The 21,292-nt window shown below is 49.5% G+C and overlaps 1 long non-coding RNA gene and 2 pseudogenes across 2 annotated transcripts in view; 1 reads left to right on the forward strand and 2 right to left on the reverse strand.

Annotated features, from left to right (window-relative positions):
• Rpl5-ps2 (ribisomal protein L5, pseudogene 2) lies at window positions 708-1,696 on the forward strand (annotated as a pseudogene).
• On the reverse strand, window positions 10,445-10,665 carry Gm14215 (annotated as a pseudogene).
• An 8,641-nt stretch (window positions 10,666-19,306) lies between these two features.
• Window positions 19,307-21,292, reverse strand: part of Gm14216 — a 3,439-nt gene continuing 1,453 nt past the window's right edge. The window contains exons 1-3 of one of the 2 annotated variants that reach the window (XR_003954075.1): window positions 21,045-21,074; window positions 20,210-20,340; window positions 19,307-19,529 (exon numbers count right to left, since the gene is read on the reverse strand). This is a non-coding gene — a long non-coding RNA (predicted gene 14216). Of the gene's footprint in view, window positions 19,530-20,209; window positions 20,341-21,044; window positions 21,075-21,292 lie in introns of those variants that run through there. The other variant, XR_375143.2, reaches the window with a different exon arrangement.

Genomic DNA, 21,292 nt, shown 5'->3' on the forward strand with positions numbered 1-21,292 from the left:
GCGCCATCTCCCAGGCAGTGAAGTAACTGGGCTCCTCCCGCGCTGGCCGCAGACCGCTGGTTGTGAGGGGGCCGTGGGAGGAGTGTCACTGAGAGTCCCCTCTCTTTGCACTCCTAGAGGAATCTCATTGCCCTCACACACCCACCAACCATTGCCAGCTGTCGAGAGATGTCGCTAACAGTCGAGGAAAGGATGTGTGTGCTCTCCTCCTGCCAGAGGCAGGGGGATATGAAGACCTCAGAGGGACCAACAGGCCATTGAGACAGTCACGGGACTTAGGGCCTACATTTAGCATTGTGAGTTTAAAGCTTTCAGTCCAGGGAAGGTTTTCCCTGGCCCATTTTGCAGGGGAAGAAAAGCCCCTACCCAGGAGGGGCTGCTGGGACTACTTAGAAAGTTTTGACAGCTTGGGCTCCATACAGTGTAAGACCCTGCCTCAAGAAAACAAAGCAAGCTGGGTGGTGGCCAGGAAAGTGACTATGTAGCGAGCTTGTGGCCAGCCTGAGCTACATGAGACCCTGTCTCAAAAAACAAAGCAAATCAAACAAAGGATAACCAAACATACACACAGATGAAAGGGCTGGCACGGAGCTCAGTGGGGAAAGTGCTAGTCTAGCCTGCATTAAGCCATGGATTCCGTCTGGTAGTGTGTGAAGCTGGGCATGGTGGCTCACGTTTATAAACCCAGCACTTAGAAGGTGGAGGCAAGGTCTGCGTGGAGCCCCGGTTGCGGGTCTCTATTCCGCAGGATGGGTTTGTGAAAGTTGTCAAGAATAAGGCCTACTTTAAAAGATACCAAGTGAGATTTCGAAGGCGGCGAGAGGGTAAAACTGACTACTATGCTCGAAAACGATTGGTGATCCAGGACAAGAATAAGTACAACACACCCAAATATAGGATGATAGTTCGTGTAACTAACAGAGATATCATCTGCCAGATTGCATATGCCCGTATAGAAGGGGATATGATCGTCTGTGCAGCATATGCATATGAACTTCCAAAATATGGTGTGAAAGTTGGCCTGAAACATTATACTGCAGCCTATTGCACTGGCCTGCTGCTGGCCCCCAGGCTTCTGAATAGGTTTGGCATGGACAAGATCTATGAAGGCCAAGTGGAGGTGAATGGAGGGGAATACAATGTGGAAAGCATTGACGGTCAGCCTGGTGCCTTTACTTGCTATCTGGATGCAGGTCTTGCCCGAACTACAACTGGCAATAAAGTTTTTGGGGCCCTGAAGGGAGCTGTGGATGGAGGCTTGTCTATCCCTCATAGTACCAAACGATTCCCTGGTTATGACTCTGAAAGCAAGGAGTTCAATGCAGAGGTACATCGGAAGCACATCATGGGTCAGGATGTGGCAGACTACATGCGCTACCTAATGGAGGAAGATGAAGATGCGTATAAGAAACAGTTCCCTCAGTACATCAAGAACAACGTAACTCCAGACATGATGGAGGAGATGTATAAGAAAGCTCATGCTGCTATCCGAGAGAATCCAATCTATGAGAAGAAGCCCAAGAGAGAAGTGAAGAAGAAGAGGTGGAATCGTCCCAAAATGTCTCTTGCCCAGAAGAAAGACCGGGTTGCTCAAAAGAAGGCAAGCTTCCTCAGAGCTCAGGAAAGGGCTGCTGAAAGCTAAAGCAGTTTTCTATGAAGATTTTTTCATAAAGACAATAAACATATTGATCAAGCAAAAAAAAAAAAAGAAGGTGGAGGCAAGAAGACCAGAAGTTCAAGGCCGACTTCAGAAACATAGCAAGTTTGAGTTCCAGGTCTGGGATACAGGAGACAAGACACAAAAGAAACCAAACCTAAACAAGAATCTCAAAACAAGGAGCCTTAACTAGAGGTGGGTGTTGCAAACTGCTGTGAGCAGACACCGTGACCAAGGCAACTTTTTTTTTTATTATTATTATTACGTATTTTCCTCAATTACATTTCCAATGCTATCCCAAAAGTCCCCCACACCCTCCCCCCCACACTCCCCTACCCATCCATTCCCATTTTTTGGCCCTGGCGTTCCCCTGTACTGGGGCATATAAAGTTTGCCTGACCAATGGGCCTCTCTTTCCATTGATGGCCAACATTATGAACTAACCAAGGCAACTCTTAGAAGGACAACATTTAATTGAGGCTGGCTCATAAGTTCAGATGTTTAGTCAATTATCATCAAGGGGGGAGCATGGCAGCATCCAGACAGGCATAGTGCAGGAGGAGCTACATCTTCATCGGAAGGCATCTAGAAGACTGGCTTCCAGGCAGCTAGGTCTTAAAGCCCATGCCCACAGGGCCACACCCACTCCAACAAGGCCACACCTCCTAATATTGCCACTCCTGGGGCAGAGCATATATAAAGCATCACACGGAGTAAGAGCTCTGTGTAGGATTGAACAACTGTGGCACTTACCCTACCTAGTCCAGCCCACCACCATCTTTGCCAGCCATGATCTCCACCTGCCTCCTGCTATCTGCCTAACCCCTCCCTGCACATCAGCTTCCAATGGGCAGGTAGGGAAGCATTTTAGCATCTAGTCCAGGTCTTGTCACTTTTCTACCTGACACTTGTCTTAAGAGCTAGGACAGGGGCTGGAGAGATGGCTCAAGCAGTTAAGAGCACTGACTGCTCTTCCGAAGGTCCTGAGTTCAAATCCCAGCAACCACATGGTGGCTCACAACCATTTGTAATGGGATCCGATGCCCTCTTCTGGTGTGTCTGGTGACAGCTACAGTGTACTTAGATATAATAATAAATAAATCTTTGGGCTGGAGCCAGCGGGGCTGGAATGAGTAGAGGTCCTGAATTCAATTTCCAGCAACCACATGACGGCTCACAACCTATAGCTATATACATAAACCAAATAAGTAAATCTTAAAAAAAAAAAAAAGAGCTAGGACAGAGCTGGGGAGATGGCTCAGTAGAGTGCCTGCCGTGCATGCCTGAGGACCTGATCCCCAGCATCCATGTAAAAGCACCTGAGATGGGAGGAGCTCCACGCTCACTCAGCACCAGATTCCAAAAAGAGACCCTCTTTCAAAAATCACCCTGAAAGGCTCCCAAGGAATGACACTGAAAGCTGACCTCTAACTGCCACATGCATGCACACACACTGGAACATGGACACACACACACACACACACACGTGAGCTGTGGAAACCTTACATCCCCTTCTCAGTGCCTACTGGACCATGTGAGAAGGCCCTCCACTTCATACTGGGCACCCAGGTATGCCTAACACATGCTGGCACCCACATATCTGGGTGGCTGTCTCCTACTGTATACTAAATGATCCTGTTACCAAAAGCTACAGTCCTAGTCCAGGTGTTGTTTATAATCAGTTTAGTCCAGCAGTACAAAGTGCTCACAGAAACGCCAAGCACAAGAGAGTCGTGGCTGCTGCTCTCCATGAATTTATGGTCCAGTAGGAGAACTGAGAAAGGTGACATCACTGTCACCAAGACATTTGACCTCAGCCCCTGACCCTGGTGTGTGTTAACAATCTGGTTTATGTTCCCGTAAGGCAGATTGTCACTTCAGCTATCATGTTGTCCGTAAATCCAGATGTCAGTCCTGTCCCCTCAACCTCCACCCATGCCTGTGTACGAATCATCCTTGGTGACCCTGGGCTCTGAGGACAGTGGCCAGGCTGAGTCACGTAGAGGATTTGGTGTCCTGTGGTGAGCCTAGTGCAGGGCTCAGCCCCATCTGTCAGGCAGTCTGCTGTCACACTGCGATTGCCCCGTACTGGCCTCTAAAGTCTCTTTAACAACGGGCACCATGTGCTAGGCATACCTGGGTGCCCTGCACGATGTGGAGGGTCTTCTCATGTGATCCTTGGGGGCCATTATGGTGTTCACCATTGTTCAGATGAGAAAACAGAGTCTGTGAGGAATGATAAGACTTAACAACGTGTGGTGCAGACTTCCCACTCACCTGACTTGAGTGTTACTGGGGCCCAGGGCCCCAGGCCAGCTCTTAGGAGACGAGGCACCAGTGCCTGAGCCAGTGCTCTGGCCTGCTGTGTCTTACAATTTGGGAGCATGCCTGTTTCTCCTGGAGGCAGGATGGCTGTGCAGGTCAGACACAGGCAGGCCAGAGCTGGGGGCTCAGCAGGAGGATGGTTTTCTGGCCTCACTTTCCGGCCAAGCCAGGGGAGGATAGCTGTGAGCACCCACATATCTGGGTGGGGTGGGTATGTGAGGAGAGGGTGGCTCTGATCCTGGGCTCACTGGACAGAAGAAACAGACAGAGTCCTGTGGGGACCCTTTCTGTCCTTCCCCAGTGGATTCCAGAGCAGATCCCTGCGCTGGGCTGTCCTGAGCTGCACGCACCACGCACTCAGCTCATCTGAGGAAGCGACTAGGTAAGTTCAGCTGGTCCAGGTCCTCCCCAGTCTGAGGCTTCAGGGTACATTTCAAAGGCAATTTCCAGCTGGCTGGAGGCCATCAGGCCCCTTTCTGTGTAGACAAGTTTACACTTGTCTGGGTCTGTTTCTCAGGCTGCCGGAGCATCACCAGACCATGGCTGAATGTGGCAGTGAGGAGACACACTGCCTCATACTTCAAACTCTCTTTAAAAGATAGCGAGTCATTCCTTCGTGGTTCAAGAGGCCCTGGGTTGTCTGAAGTTGAGGTGGTGGAGAGTCCCTGCTAGGAACTCTGGGAAGCCCTTGGTCCTCTCTGGCTCCAGTTCCATCTCTGTCATGTCCTCATATCAGAGCCACCACTATCTTCTCTCATCTTTATAAAGACACTTGTCATCGGCATCAGAGGTGACATGCTGAATGACATCACCTTAAAACCCTCAAACCTGTCTACAAAGAGCCTTTGTCCAGGAATGTCCCATTCACAGGGTCTGGTGGGAACACGTGCTCCCACAGAGGGATCACCTCCCCAAGGCTGTACTGCAGTGGGTCCAGAGGACATGTCAAGGACTACACTGGCAGCAGTGACACCCACTCCGCTGACACTTGAGGATGAGGCCAGTCTGGGCTTTCATACTGTGCAGCAGTCCTGGGCCCAGGGGCCCTCTCTGGCAAAGCACTCTCTCTAAACATATTTTACTCATAAACGGGCCAATTAAGAAGGCAAATGTTTTCAAACAGGAGGATTTATTGGCACAGAGTGTGCCATCCCTCCAGCACAAGGAGTGGGCGTGTGCGTGGAGCCATCTGGAGGGGCTATTTATCATTTTATTTAGTTACAAGTTGTTGGATTGTTACTGGCAGGGTTTCCTGAGGTCTGAGCGGGGATCCCTAGAGGTGGGGACCACAGGCTGTGTGCACATGTGTGTGTCAGTCTGTAAGTCATGCGCACATGTGTTTATGTGACTACTTATGTTGCACAACCCTGCATTTCTGTCTTCTCTGAGTGTGCACATATATACCTCTGTGCATGAAAGAGCATGTGTGCACAGGATCATACGTTGGCCTAAATGGCCTAAATGTATGTTTAAATGTGTGTGTGTGTGTATGTGTGTGTGTATATATATATATATATATATATACATATATGTGTGTGTGTGTGTGTGTGTATGTGTATGCATACACATGTCTATGTGTACATGTTGGCACACCTGTATGCACTCTTCTGTGCCTGCACATACATGTACTACTATGTATGAAAGGGCATGAATATACAGGGTCATATGTGGGCTTGCATATATGCCTAGTACGTGTACACACATGTGTGGATTCACGCATGGCATGGAGGGTGCTTGCATGTCACAGCCACCAACTCACACATCTTACTCCATGTAACTTTTTGGCAGCAGCAGACAACTCTCTGTGCTCCTTCCCTGGCCGCCTCCCCTGTCTCTGTCCTCTCACCTCTCTTCTCTGTGTCTCCTTCTCTTGCGTTGTGGTTGGAAGGAGAGTGGTCCTCACAGGTTAATATATTGGAATGCTTGGTTTCCAGTTGGTAGAAGTGTTTGGGAAGGCTTAGGAGGCATGGCCTTGTTGGAGGAGGTGTGTCACTTAGGAGGTGCAGCTATGGCATTTCCAGATAGCTCTCTCCACCCTGTGATTGTGGATCAAGATGTGAATCCTCAGCTCCATACCAATATGAAGTGCTTCAGGGCTCTGCTGCCAAGCCCCCTCCTCCCGTGACAGTCACCTTCTGGAACCATGAGCCCCAAATTAAATGTTCTCTTTCATACATTACCTTGGTCACAGCAATTCTAAAGTAACCAAAACATCTTGTCTTTGTTTAGACCAGGATTCCCCAGTAGCAGGTCTTACAAATGACAGAAGAGAGCCTGGCCTAGGCTTTGGATCCCAGTTGGCCTTGTATTGCTTCTTACAAGGACTTGTCTTGGCAAAGAGCTATACTATCCTGTTTTTGTTTTTGTTTGTTTTTTGTCTTTTGTTTTTGTTTGTTTGTTTTGTTTTTTTTTTGAGACAGGGTTTCTTTGTATAGCCCTGGCTGTCCTGGAACTCACTTTGTAGACCAGGCTGGCCTCGAACTCAGAAATCCACCTGCCTCTGCCTCCCGAGTGCACTATCCTGTTTTGATTGGAACAAGTAACAGTGTCTCTGAGTTTCCCAGAAACGGATAGAGGTATAGCCATAGAAATCCAGCCAAGCGCCATGGCCTCTGACCCGAAGCCTCTGCACACAGGGATGGCGAGGAGGACGGGTGCAGAACACGTATCCTGTCCAAGTGGAGACCAGTCAGAGATGGCTACGCTGGGATTTCCCAGCTCTTATTTCCCAAGACAAGCTAGAGAGCTCAAATAATTTTTTCTTTCCTTTTTCTCTTTATTCTCTCACACAATACATTCTGACCACACCCTCCCCTCCCTCCTCTCCTGCCTGTTCCCCCACTTCTTCCCCAGATCCACTGTTCCTCCATTTCCTTTCGGAAAAGGAGCTCAAAGATTGTGTACCGGCTGAATTGATTTGTGTGTAGGGAGGGGCCTAGGGCTGCCACATGTGGCCTCCTATGACCATTGTCCTGGCACATTGTCAGCCCTGTGACTTTAGGAGCCATTGCCAGGCTGGTGCCTCCCGTGGGTCCCACTGTCCCTGGAGACTGGACTTGAAGCATCAGCTTTCTCTCCCTCCAAGCCATCTCGCAGGCCACCTTGTCCTGTTAACTCTGCATCAGGGTATTTCTCTCATGGTTTGTCTCTGGGAACTGGTGACAGCCTACTCTTGCCTCCCTGGCTTCTGGCTTGTGATAAGGTCCATATAACTCTTTGGGACTGTCCTCTGTCACCTCCAACCTCATCCTCCCCCTGTCCCCATTGGCATTTAAAGCTGTAGCAATTCCAAACTACGCATTTCTGTTTGTTGTCTCTTGACTTTACATATGCTGTTCCCATTTCAGCTGACACCTTTCCAGGCTCTTCCATTTCCCATCACTCCCGTTCATCCTTTGAAGCCCCATGGGAAGACCCTCCAACCCAGAAACAGGTTGAAACGCCTTTTAGGATTTTGTAAGATTGTACCTGGCAGGGTCCAATCAGTGTGCATCTTTCTCCTTGAACCAGCAGCTTCTTCAGTCACAGTGGAAGGAGAACCTTGGGCGCTTGTCTAGAGACCGGACAGCTTGATTCGTGCAGGAGCGACCTCACAGCCCTCCCTAGCCTTAGACCCACCCATGACTCAAATGATGCCAGCTGCAAACTCCACCAGCCTGTTTCTCATAAATAGGCATTTTGGGGCCTTTTCTATGACTTGTGTTAGTCATGGCGAATTCTGATTTTTACAGCCCCCTGTTTTAGAGTGTGACGTTCCGGGCTGTAAAGATATAATCAGCTCTCATAAGAGATGGCTTCTCCAGCACTCAGGTGGTGGGAGGTTGGGTGGCGGCAGTATGATTGGAACTCTTAAGTATCTAAAGTGACTGTCGCAAGTCCCTGGAGCCACAATTCAATCAGCCTTTCCAAACACGAAATTCGACAGAGAGTGTTAAAAAGATGGCAGGAGATGAAAATGAGAGGGGGAAATGCTCAGGATGGAATTGGATTCTGATGTCACTTGATGGAAGTGTTGAAATGAGCAGCCTCCCCGCCCCCCGCCCCCCACCCCGCCATGCATCTTCTCCAGCTCCGATGAGATGGATGAAGATGAATGGAACCCGGGTTGCTTCCTGCTGTTCTGGAAGAACCACTCCAAGTTCTTTCTTTTTTCTCTCTCCTTCCTCACCCATCATCCCTCCTTTCGCCATGTTTCCTGGGTACCCACTGTGTGCTAGGTACCACCTTAGGGACTGGGGTATAACATTGAACAGTCAGATGTGGTCCTGATTTTTGGGGAGGGATTGTTTTGTTTTAGAAGTGTGTGTGTGTGTGTGTGTGTGTGTGTGTGGTGGTGGTGGTGGTGGTGGTGAGACAGGGTCTCACTATGTAGTTCTGGCTGGCCTATCCTCGAACTCTCAGAGATTTACCTGCCTCTGCCTTCCCACGTGCTAGTATTACAGATGTGAGCCACCATGCCTGTTCTTTTTCATGTTCAAGCCTTCCCCTACTGTCAGCCACCAGGCCTCCTGCTTCCAGTTTTTTTGGTCAGATGATGAACATTTCTCCCTCTTTTCCTCCCTCTCTCCCTCCCTCCCTCCCTCCCTCCCTCCCTTCCCCTCCCTTCCTCCTTCCCTACCTACCTTCCAGCAGTATGAAGTGCCACCATGCCCCAGAAATGGTGAGTGAGGCCAGGCACATGCATCATAGCGCAATTCTAAAGAGCACAGTTAAATTGTGGCCAGGCACAGCCTGCAAAGCTAACAAAAGGCAGAGCCACAGTCTCTGCCCTCCAGCCACTCTCCTGGCTGCCAGGCCTTTCCTGGCTCCATCAGTATAAAACAGCACGAGGCCATGAGGGTTATTGAATCATAGCTGGTTGGCCTGAGAGGAAGCCATTTAGTATCCATCCCTTTACAAGAGGAGAGGGGGCAGTCTTCAGAGGGATCCCTTACAGTGATAGGGCTGTCTAGAAGGGCAAGGAGGCATTGAGCTGTGTGGGGATTCTTAGCCTGGCCTCTGCCCTGTGGGACTGGACAGGAAGACACGAGTGGGCAGCATGGAGGTATTGTCAGACCTGGAGGAGATTGGTGGGGGCCGTGTGCTGGGACAAGGCTTGAGGGGGCATCAGGAGGGCTGTGGAAAATTAGCAGTGAGTCCCCAGCACAAATTAGGTCCTCATTACCTTTCTGCGCGTATGTGTTGCACGTGCGTGTTTGCATGTGTGTGCTTGCGTGTGTTCAATGGGTGCTCTTGTGCATGTGGAGGACAATGTCAGGTGTCTTCCTCAGGAACCATCTCAGCCTCTGCAACGAACTGCCAGGCCAGGAGGGCTCCGGCATGGCTGGATTAAGGTGCAGAGGACAGATTTGAACAGCAGGGGGCAGACCTGAGCAAGGTGCCAGAAGTGTGGGGGAGGAGGGACAGGGTGGGGGAACACTTCACAGACCTCTGGGCTGCTGGAGGCAGCAAGGGGGCAGGTTGATGTCAGGCCCAGTGAGAGGCAAGGCATCAGGGAACAATCTGGAAGCTGCAGACTCAGTGGTCTGGGGAAGGACTGGGCTACAGAAATAGCACCGGCAGCCTGGCAAGGAGCCGCCATGCCTGTTTTGGCCAACAGAAGCCTCGGAGGAGAGGGGCAAGGGACACTGAAGCTGTGAGTGGACAGAAGCCCTGGGGAGATGGGGCTCCAGTGTAGGGCCTCTGACAAGCTCATTGTCACATAATTAAAACATCCATATTTGAAATGTAAATAGAATTTGGAGCTGGGGAGATGGCACCGTGGATACGTGTACAAACACGGGGATCTAAATCCTCTCTCCAGAACCCTTACAGGTGACACCACAAAGTTGCTTTATCCACAGGAATGCTGTGACACTTGCAGCCACCACCACCCCCCCCCCCAAATAATAAATATAGAATTAAACTTTTAAAATTTGGGTTCAGAAAGATGTTTAGGAAAAACATAGTCAAGAATGTAACAGTGGAATCAGTACCACCCTCCCCAATGCTAGTATGTTACAAAGTCTCTTATTCCCTGCAGGTCCCCATTTCCAGGGAGGGTTGTAGCATTGGCTTCAAAGTGGGCTCTGACTGCTGGCAGTGATACACTGCCTCTTGCCTTCTCCTGGCCCATAGAGGATTTGGTACAGTATCCGTGGCTCATCATTGAGCTGAGAATGAAGTTGTCTCCCTCCTTTCCTCCCTCCCTCCCTTCCTTCCTTCCTTCCTACATGTATAAGTGCTCTATCTGCATGTACTCCTGCGTGCCAGAAGAGGGCATCAGATCCCATCACAGATGGTTGTGAGCTACTGGCGATCGAACTCAGGACCTCTGGAAGAGCAGACAGCGCTTCCCCTCTTCCCCCACCCCTGGACACACGACACACACACACACACACACACACACACACACACACACACACACACACACACAAAGAAGCTTTCTTCATCCTCAAGAGAGAAAGCAAGCTCACTGATGCCTCACTTGAGAATGCTGTCATCTTGGGCCAGTTCTCTCTCAATTCATTTCAACTCAACTAGTCTCTTTCTCTGCTGCTCTTCCCTCCTCCTCTGCCGGGGGTAGGGTGGGGTGGTGGGTGGTGGTGGTAACCGTAGTGCTTGGCGCCCTATGCCAGGCCGAGGATCAGAGCTGAGTACCGGCCGAACTTGAAGAGTGGAGAGACCTGAACTGGGAGCACCATTTTGTCCGTGACCCTTGCGCCGGAAGCTCAATTCCAGACAGTGCTCTTAACCGCTGAGCCATCTCTCCAGTCGAATGAAGCGGGGTGGGAGGGGAGTGGGCCTTATGTGTGCGCATTCTGGAGTTCTCTCAGAGGCCTCAGAGCCAGAAATAAAACAAAACAGGACATACTGACGTCTTCTTTAAATAGTCACCCCAAAAGTACTGTGCAACTGTCCCCATCTTACAGAGGTAGGAACCGAGGCCCAGGAGATGACCTGCTTAATGTGAGGATGATATGGGTCTGAGCTGATGTTCAAGGGCAGACCCACTCAGCTCCAAAGCCCAGGTTCTTGTTTGGATTCACAATGGAGAACAATGACCAAGTTTGATATTAGGGTCCTGAGAACAGCCGGTCTCTTGTTTCAATTTGCAGAAACAGGAACTGGTCTCAGGGCTCCTGGCCCAGAAGCCACCACCAGCAGCCATTACCCCAGAGAAGAGATGTGTAAGGAAGTTGCTGACTCCAGGGGTCAGCGCTGGGCTCCCCTCCCCCCAAAGCTGTCCGCAATCCCCCCCCTAGATTTTTTCTCCAGGCTCCTATACCCTACCTGAGATGCTAGCTCAGAGCAGAGAGCCAAACCCAGCCATAAGCCAGGGGCTGAGCTCTGCCCTGAAGAATCATGTCCTTCATTTTGTCCCCTGCATTTTACACCACCATGTAAAAATTTCCATTAATTCCTCGGAATAAAATGTAGTGGCTGTTAATTTTTGACGCCTGGGAAGTAGCCAGCTGAATGCCTTTTTTATGCCTGAAACTATTTTCCACTATTAGGGAAGTGTAATAAAAAGTTGTCTTTCCTTGATTTTATTTTTTAATTAAGTGGGAAGTTCTGGGCAGCCCTGCTGCTGGAGCTGTGGCCTGCAGCTTGCAGTCTGAGGAAGTAACAGAGAAAGGACTAAAGCCTCTAGATACGGTCTCTACAGGGTCTCCCTCCCCTTTGTTAGGCATTTCAGCTAATCTCATTCCCACTGGGTCCTGGGAGCCTCCCCGGTTTGGGGGGGGCACCCACTCATCTCCAAATTTTTAACCTAGAATGACTCCTGTCTAAGGAAATACGGGGACAAAGTGTGGAGCAGAGACTGAAGCAAAGGCCATCCAGAGACTGCCCCACCTGGGGATCCATCCCATATGCAGACACCAAACCCAGACACTATAGCGGATGCCAAGAAGTGCTTGCTGAAGGGAGCCTGATATGGCTGTCTCCTGAGAGGCTCTGTCAGAGCCTGACAAATATAGAGGTGGATGCTGAAAGCCAACCATTGGACTGAGCACTGGGTCCCTGATGAAGGAGTTAGGGAAAGGACTGAAGGAGCTGAAGGGGTTTTACAACCCCATAGGAGGAATAACAATATCAACCAACCAACCCCTCTACCCCCCCAGCTCCCAGGGACTAAATCACCAGCCAGAGTACACATGGAGGGACCCATGGCTCCAGCTGCATATGTAGCAGAGGATGGCATTGTCTGGCATCAGTGGGAAGAGAGGCCCTTGATTCTGTGAAGGCTTGATTCCCTAGTGTAGGGGAAGGCCAGGGAGGTGAGGTGGGAGTGGGTGGGTGGGGGAACAATCTCATAGAAGCAGGGGGAGGGGGATGGGATAGAGGGCTTGCAGAGGGGAAACTGGGAAAGGGAATAATGTTTGAAATGTAAATAAATAAAATATCCAATAAAAGGAAAGAAAAGAAAACAAAAGAAGAGAAAAGAAAAGAAAAGAAAAGAAAAGAAAAGAAAAGAAAAAAGACTAAAGCCACTACACCTTTCCCAAGGCCATTTCCACAGCTATACTCTAACCCTCAGAAGCAGCCAGAACCACTGACCCGGCCCAAACCATAAAGAACCCTGAATTTTCTTATTTCCCAAGGCTGTGAGAGACAGTGTGGGCTCTGATTTCAAACAGAGCTGTAGGCATAAATTTTTTTGCAACCTACTTTTAATAAGGGTTCAACCTCTCCTCAAGCTCACCACCCAGCAGAGGTCGTGGAAGAGAAAAGTTATTAGGATGTGGGGGAAGTGGACCTGCTCAGCAATAGTTCTTTGGGGGCGAGCTTGATCTCCGTTGGCAGCCACTCAGTCCCATAGCAAACACCAAATATGACTCAGCAGCTGCAGACCAGTCCTGTAGGCAGGCAGACCCCAGGCATGAACCAGCAGCTATAGTCCAGTCCTCTCAGCAAGCAGACACCAGGAGGCTGTAGTTCAATCCTGAAGAAACCACCAGGCTCGCCAACCAGCCTGAGGTGAGGCTGCAGAAATGGCAAGCTGGCGAAGGAACCACTCAGTGGCGGGTGGCGTTACAAGTTAAGCTCAAAAACAACTATGTAAGACTAACCAATACGTGCATGTCGTTAGCGAAGAATAATGAGGCGGAGCATACCAAAGCAAGGCTCAGTGCCCGTCTCCCACTGTTCGTGGCGTCAGATTTGTACTACTTCATCAAGCATCCTTTCATGTGTTTGCTTTAGCAAGACATCCTTTCACCTGTGTGCCCAGCAAAACATCGTTTGACATAACTGACTTTCCAAAGAACTAGAAGTTTCCACTTCACAGCCCTAGGCTGAAGTCTTGGTGTCTCAACTCTTTAATTATATTGGTGTGAGAATGAGTGAGCCTGTGTGAGCTTGTGGAGGTCAGAGGTCACTCACGGGTGTCCTTTCTCAGGACACCATTTGTAATGGCCAACCAATTTTGCTGCGTAATGGTGGCTCATGCCCTTAGTTCCAGCACTTGGGGGGCAGAGGCAGGCAGAACTCTGTAAGTCTGAGGCCAGCCTGGTCTACAGAGCTAGTTCCAGGACAGCCAGGGCTACACAGAGAGACCTATTTTGAAAAACAAAACAAAACAACAACAACAAATCCATTCTGTACTATTAATTTGCCTTGGTACCTAACAGCCATTTGTCTCTGACTGAAGTTCCTGGAGATAAGCTCCCAGCATCTTTGGCTCCTTGACCCATACGTGCAGCTGCGACTATTGCCCGCTATGATATGACTAACTGCTTTTTGGCTTCTGTAATTTGCTTATGCGGTCATTCAAGGAGTGTTGTGAGGTCACCTTGACCCTGTAATCTTGGCAGAGCAGAAAAGCTCTTGGGGGTTTTGCCCTTTCCAGCCCTTCCTGAATTTGCTTCTGTATGGTGAGTCTCTGGTTTGGGATAGAGACTGTGGCCCTACTAGGAATTTTAATAAATTTGGCTAATTATCATCTGAGTTGAGTCTGGTTATCTTTTCCCCGGTGGTCTCAAACTCCGTAACACTCTTTTTTACCTCGCTTTTTTTTTTAACCTGGCCCATAACTTGTTGATTTATTTGGTCAGGCTGGCTGGCCAGAGAGCCCCAGGAATCTTTTCCTCTTGGCAGTCCAAAAACTGGGATTACAAGTTCATTCTGCCAGGGCTGGAATCACAGCTCTGCAGTTGGCACTTACTGCCTGCTTTTCCAGGGGACCCTGCTGAGTTTCCAAACCCATGTCAAACAGTTCACAGCTGTTATTCCAGATCCAAGGAGTATTCTAGCTATTCTCCCCCTCTCTAGTTTCTGTGGGCACCCCACCCCAACACACACACACACACACACTCTGTGGTGGAGAACAGTTGTGAGCACATCCTAGTCTTGTGAAGATCCCAGTTCAGTTGCCAGCATTCTGTCTTGCAGCTCAGAAACACCTATAACTCTAGTTCCAAGGGGAGCCAATGCCTCTGATCTCTGTGGGCAGCTACTTTTTGTCTGTACACACACACACACACACACACACACACACACTTAAATCAATAAAATCAATCTTTTGAAAATACCATAGGTTTGCTGGGTGTGGTAAGTTCTAGGACAGCCAGGGCTATGTAGAGAGACCCTGTTGTAAAAACCAAACCAAATAAATACCTCCTCCAAAAAAACCAAACAAACCCAAAAAACCAAAAACAATAGAAGGCTGGAGAGATGAATCAGCACTTAAGAGCACTGACTGCTCTTCCAGGGGACCTGGGTTCAATTCCCAGCAACCACATGGAGACTCACCGACATCTATAGCTCCAGTCCCTGAGGATCCAATGCTCTCTTCTGGCCTCCTCAGGCCCTGTACACAGTTGGTACACAGATATATAAGCAGACAAAACACATAAAATAAAAAGTAAAGGTTAAAAGTTTTCAAAATAAAAATAATAATAAAATAAATCTAAAGCAAGCAAGCAAACAAACAAAAACCAGGTGACAACAAAACAAGTATATGCCACTTTTTAAAGTGGGCTCTGGGCATTGGACTCATTGCTTGGGTCCTTGCCAGGCACGGATGGTGGTGCACACTTTCAACCTTAGCACTTGGGAGGCATAGACAGGCAGATCTATGAGTTTGAAGCCAATTTGGTCTACAGAGCAAGTTCCAGGATAGCCAGGGTGACACAGAAAAACTCCCTTCCTGAAAACCAAAACCAAACCAAACCAAAACAAGACAAACAAGCATTTTACCAACTGAACTGTATCCCCAGCTCCAGAGTCTCAAATCTTTGAACAAGTTTCCTCTGCTGACTCTCCCAGGGTTGTTGGTCGACCCATTGAATGATTGAAGGAGGATGGCGTCAGGTGCCTGCCCCAGTAGCCACCAGGAACAATGGAGATGGAGGAAGTTTAGTTTAAAGGGGTGACATGCTTTTCCAGATTGCCTGCTGGTGGCACTGGGTTCTAGGGTGACAAGCTGACTGATGGGAAGGCAGGATGTACCTGCAAGATACCTGGAGGGGACAGAAGAGCAGAGTGATCAATCACAGAGCCTGGTGACCCAACCAATTCTAGTTAGGGGTTGCTGTGAAGGGGTTTGTTGATGAGGTTAGTGTCAACAACGGTTGACTTTCCTGCTGCCCTGGGATGATGGCCTTCTACTGAGTCTGACTCACACATGGAAGGAAGAGGAAAGGCAGGGAACTCTGGCAGTCTGTCCCTGTGTCCTCTAGTCTTGATGCATTTCTGTGTCCACTTGCCCTTGTGTCATGGCTTCCAGGTGTTGATCTTGTTTGCCTAGGGTCATTTTTATTCATTTGTCCACTAATCAGAAGAAGGTCCACCTGGAGGCAGTTTTCAGAGCTCGAGGTTTCTGCCTGCTCCCTTCTCACACCTGCGTTCAGTCTGGGATTAGTCATTAACGGGATGAGCTAGCTATTCTTGTCGGGACTCTATGTTTTAAGGTTCATGAAACTCACATCTGTACTAACGTAACCTTGTCTCCTGAAAATCTCCTGGGGGTCAGGATGCAGCATACTGCTACATGACACAAAGTGTCACCCCTGTGAGATGCTTGAATGGGCTTTATGGCTGTCATTAACCTCAGAGCTGCAACACAAACCCACCATGCTCTGAAACAGCCACCACAGCACTGCAGCCCCGGAGCGCTCTCTCCATCCTCCGCTCTGCCACCAATATTTGTTCCCCTCTCTCGGATGAGTTATATAATTCTAGGTTTCTATAATCAAATCCAAGGAGCTGGAGACATAGCTGAGTGACAGATCATGTTGCCTATCCCAGCTCGGCAGAAACAGTAACAAAAACAAAGACTCTAAATCAATAGGCACACTGTGAAGCAAGCCTCACTCCCTCATTCTTTCACCCCTAGCTCCTGTTACCAACAACATATTTGATCCTCAACACCATATAAACTGGGTGTAGTAGCACGTGCCGGTAATCCCAGCACTGGGGAGGTGGAGGCAGAGGATACCAAGTTCAAGGGCATCCTCAAATACATAGTGAGTTCAAAGCCAGCCTGGGCTTTCTGAGACCCTGATTCTCTACTGTCTCTCTGTCTCTCTCGTTCTCATGGTTCTGAGTTACCCCGCTGCTGGGGTGTGAGAAACTCCACCGGGAAGACACAACACAGAGATGCTAGATTGGGCTTACCCTCTGTTAGACTGGGTTACCCTCTGCTGCTGCTGTTGGGTGCTGGGCTCAAGGGAAGCACAGATACACCGTTCAGGGGATGGAAAACTGCAGCCTAGGATGTGGGAGGTTGAAGCTGGGTTCCCAAGCTTCTAGGCATCCAGTCACTGTTGGAAACTGCGTAGAGTCAGGCATGAAGGGTTGGGGTTCATGAACCCATGATGAGGAGCCTAGGGCCCAGGGGCTCTCTGACTCCAGGACATCCAGGTGTTGCTGGAGGTCTTGAAAATGGAGGATGCCTGCGGGCTGAGGATGAGCCTGGGGTGGGGGGGGGGAGATAGGGGGTGAGGGAGGTGGGGAACTTTGACTTAGATCATCAGCAAAAGTCCTCTTAGCCCGTTGGCTAAAGCCCAAGTCCTTAGCTTGTTGGTTGTCAGGGAGCACAGAGGGGCCTTCGGGCGGAGGCTTAAGCAGCACCACTCTGAAGGCAAAGTTCTCTATGCTCCCCCATGGCACTTCTTGATGAAAGAGACAGTCCTTAGTCCCAAACTGTTTATTGATTGTTCATCATGGAAAATGAGTGTATACCACTTCCTTAGTCGACCAGAGATGAAATAAATACCTGTTGCAGGAAAGAGTGTCCAGGAAGGGAAGCTTATTGGCTAAACCTTAGGGGCCTCTAGATACCTCATTAGCACAGAGAATTCTGTTTTGGGCTACATGAACATAGGTCATGTTTCCTTATGTGGGAAGTGTGGCACATGTTCCAGGCCAGGCGTCTGGTAAGGATCAGGGAGCCACCCACTATCTCAGGTGGGTGCCTGAGTACCTGGGACACTGAACTCGCTCAACCATACCAAGTTTCCTGGCTCAGGGTCCATTCTTTCTCTCCCCCTTCTCACTTCCTTTTTTTTTTTTTTTTTTTTTTTTGAGAGAGAAGGTTTCTCAGTATAACCTTGTCTGTCTGTCCTGGAATTAGCTCTGTAGACCAGGCTAGCCTTGAATTTAAAAAGATCCATCTGCCTCTGCCTCTGCCTCTGCCTCTGCCTCTGCCTCTGCCTCTGCCTCTGCCTCTGCCTCTGCCTCTGCCTCTGCCTCTGCCTCTGCCTCTGCCTCTGCCTCTGCCTCTGCCTCTCTGCCTCTGCCTCTGCCTCTGCCTCTCTGCCTCTGCCTCTCTGCCTCTGCCTCTGCCTCTGCCTCTCTGCCTCTGCCTCTGCCTCTGCCTCTGCCTCTGCCTCCGAGGTGCCACATTCACCTGGTGACCTTTTAGCTCCTCCCTCTGTCTTCTCCAGGCTCAGACCCCATCCTCTATCCCCTGTCCCACCTCATGACCCTCACCAATGTGTATTGCAGTGGTCTCCCTGTGAGACAGTAAGCCTGGAGAGCAGAAATCTGGGGGCTCTGCTTGACCTGTGACCTCAGTGTCTGTCACTGGGCAGAGCCCAGAGAGCCACTTAAAAGATGAACAAAGCAATCTATGGTGGTAGCGATGGAGCTGTGTGCTGATTCAGCCCACACAGTTGCTCACATCCTAGATCCACAGATCTTGTGCATCAGGAATTCCGCCCAGGAAGGTGGGTGGGAATGGCTGGCCTCTGTAACTTCACTCTGTTTTCTCTCTCCCTCTTTCCCTCCTTCCCCGATTTCTTTATAGCTCAAGCTGGTTTCAAACTTATTACATAGTAAAATCTGGCTCAGAATGCCCAACCCTTCTACTTCCACTTCCCCAGTGCCGGGATCAGTGATTTAACAGAGACTGATGGAGCCTTCATAGCCTTTGAGGGTCCAGGCCACGTGCTGAGGGTCAAGGAAACTCACGGAGGCTCCCAAGCAGAGAAACCATTGAACATGGCACATAAAAGGTACAATAAAAGTGGGCTTTATCCATGAGGCTGTGCCCCCTCCCTCAGCCCTATCTCTTGTTGGGGGCCTTCAGCTTATGGAGATGGGCAGAAGGCAAGTGTCCAGGGTTCTTGAGTGTGCTTCTTCCTATTGCCCCAGAGTTGGCATTAGGACCCAGAGCAGAGGATAAAATAGCAATCCCCTCTCCAACAGTTACCAAGTTGTGCCTGGCAGTCTGTGATCTCAGCCACACAGGAGGCTGAGGCAGGAGGATGGTGAGTTAAAGATCTGTCTGGGTTACTGAGTAAATTTAAGTCCAGCATGAATAACTTAGCAAGCTCCTGCCTCAAAACAAGTAATTATCGACAGATCTGGGGGTATGGCACAGTGCTCTAATACAAGCAAAACCTTGGGTTCCATCCCCAGCACCTTCTCCTCAAAATGGGAAAGAAAAATAGCACCAACATAGGAGAGGGGGATACTTCAGGACTGAAAAGTCAGCTGGACCAGATCTGCAGACTCTCAGCCTCTGAAACAAGACCCCAGTGGTGGGGAGGTGGGTCTCTGGGGTCGAAAGTCCTCAGATTAGGGGAGGAACAGAAAGTGTTGTGTCTTTTCCTCTTCTGAGCAGGCACAAGGACTCCCATACCTCAGCTCAAGCCACATGAAGGACTCTCCCAACAAGTGGAGCACCCTTCAGAGAGACCAACACCATTGCCCAGTGGGATTGCATAGGTTTTTCATAGCTCTGTCAGTGAATTAGGGAGGAATGGCAGGCAGAGACCACACTGGGATCAGCCTACACAGCAGGGGAGTGGATGGGACACCAGCCCTAGCTCCAGCTATTGAGTCTTACAGATACTGTTGCCGTATTTTACTAAGTTTGCCATGGACAAAGAAGCATCATTATTTATTTATTTATTCATTATTTATTACTAACAAGAAAAAAAAAGTTACTGATTAAATATATGGCGTGCCAGAGTCAGTGAGATGGCTCAGGGGCAAAATAAAGGCACTTGCTGTCAAGTGCTGAGGACGTGAGTTTGATCCCTGGGTCCCACATTGAAGGAGTGAGTGAACGCTCCAGGTTATCTCTTGATCGCCACATACCCATTCTGGTACTCAACTGCAAGTAAAGAAATGACATCATTAGAAAAAACAAAAGGCCACCTACTGTAAAAAGCCGATTTCAGAGGTGAGTCACAGAATCTGTAAACTAAGGAATATGCCCATTTTGCAGATGAACCCATCAAGGTAGTAAAAGTTAATTTTTTGCCCCAAATCATACAGCTACGAATCAGCAGAACCAGATTTCAAACGTGGGCTCATCAGACCTCGAAGCCTGGTTCTGAACTGGCCGTATTGAGTCTATTGAGTGTTGCTGGGCAGGATGGACCGTGAAGTGTACCCTGTGGAGTGTTAGGGCACCCCTTCTAGGCATCTGTGATTGGAAGTCATATGTTTGTCCCTCTGAGCCCATCAGAGCTGGTGGAACTAGAATGGTGAAGAGCATCCCAGGAGGACTTGGGGCATGTGTTAGCACAGGCCACTGGCGGAAATGGGCCTGACTGTGACAGAGGGCAAACACTGGGAAACCTAGAGGGATGTGGGCAAGGCCACCTGGGAAACATGGTCACCCCCATCTCCAAGTACTCCAGGGCTCTGGGTGGCAGAGACTGGGTGCCAGGTGACTGGTCAGGTGACTGCCAACCCATTCTAGAGGATCCTCCTGTAGTCTGGAGGAGGTTACCCACCAACCCCACCCCAACTGCAGCTGCTCATCCGGGAGTCCACAGAGATGCTGACCTCCGATCCGTGCTCTGCCTGGAGCTTCTCTTCACTTACTGTTTCCCGGTGTCATCCAATGTAAAATTAGACACTTAGCCAAATATGTGATCTGGGAACACTTGTTGTCTAGAGGTTTGGTGGGACAGTCCCTGGAAAGGACATTGTATCAACTATGCCCAATTTCCAATCTAATTTAAATCCACTAAAAGAAAAGAAACTGCGAAGAGACCTCGTAGGCGGGTGATCAATGATTGGTAAGAGATTCCAGGTTTCCCTCAAGTTTCTTCTCAGCCCACAAAAACACCCAATCTTCCAATACTCTGTCCAGAGCTGCTTAGTGGTCACTTCATACACATGGTGGCCTGGGTGACAGCTGGGCTCCACAGAGCCATCTGGTATATTCCTGGCCTTTCCTGTCCTCAGCCCTGGCTATTTGGGAAATAAATAAAGCTATGGCCTCCACTGGGTCACGCCCCTGCCCTTTGAGGAGCCCCAGCTGGGTTGGGAGAAACTTCCTTTATTTTTCTAGAATGGCCACCCACACATCTCTGAATGTCTCTGCTATTATTTTTATTGATCTCTCGGTGTTTCTTTATGGCCAGAAATAAGGAATCCAATGTGATTAGGGGCCAATTTGGCCTCCAAGGCAAGGAGCATTGATACAACTGCTGAGAATCAAGCAGACAGCAATTTGGTTAGAGTTGATCAGGCACACTTGGAGAGGCGCCATGGCCCACCCTTGCCTTGCCATCACCTCGTGCAGCTGTCAGCTGCCTCTGTCCTTCAGTTGAGATGAGATGTGGGTGGGGTCAATAACAAAACACAAAGTTCTACCACAGCTGGAGCAGTTTACCTGTGGGTGTCTGGGGCCTCCCATCCTCTCAGGAGGAAGAGAGGTTATATGCTAATTATATGCTAATTTTGAAGTCTCACCAACTTGAGCTCGTCTTTCCTTTATTTTAGGTCACAGAGCCCCCAGGAGACATCACTGACCCCCCTGAGCCTCCATGCTCATCTGTAAAATACCTGTATTAGTTGGAAACCCTCAGGACTGGAGGGTTCACCTCAGGTCACAGAATGCTTGTCTAGCTCATTAGGGCT

The sequence above is a fragment of the Mus musculus genome, chromosome 2, assembly GCF_000001635.26.
Source record: "Mus musculus strain C57BL/6J chromosome 2, GRCm38.p6 C57BL/6J".
NCBI lineage: Eukaryota > Metazoa > Chordata > Mammalia > Rodentia > Muridae > Mus > Mus musculus.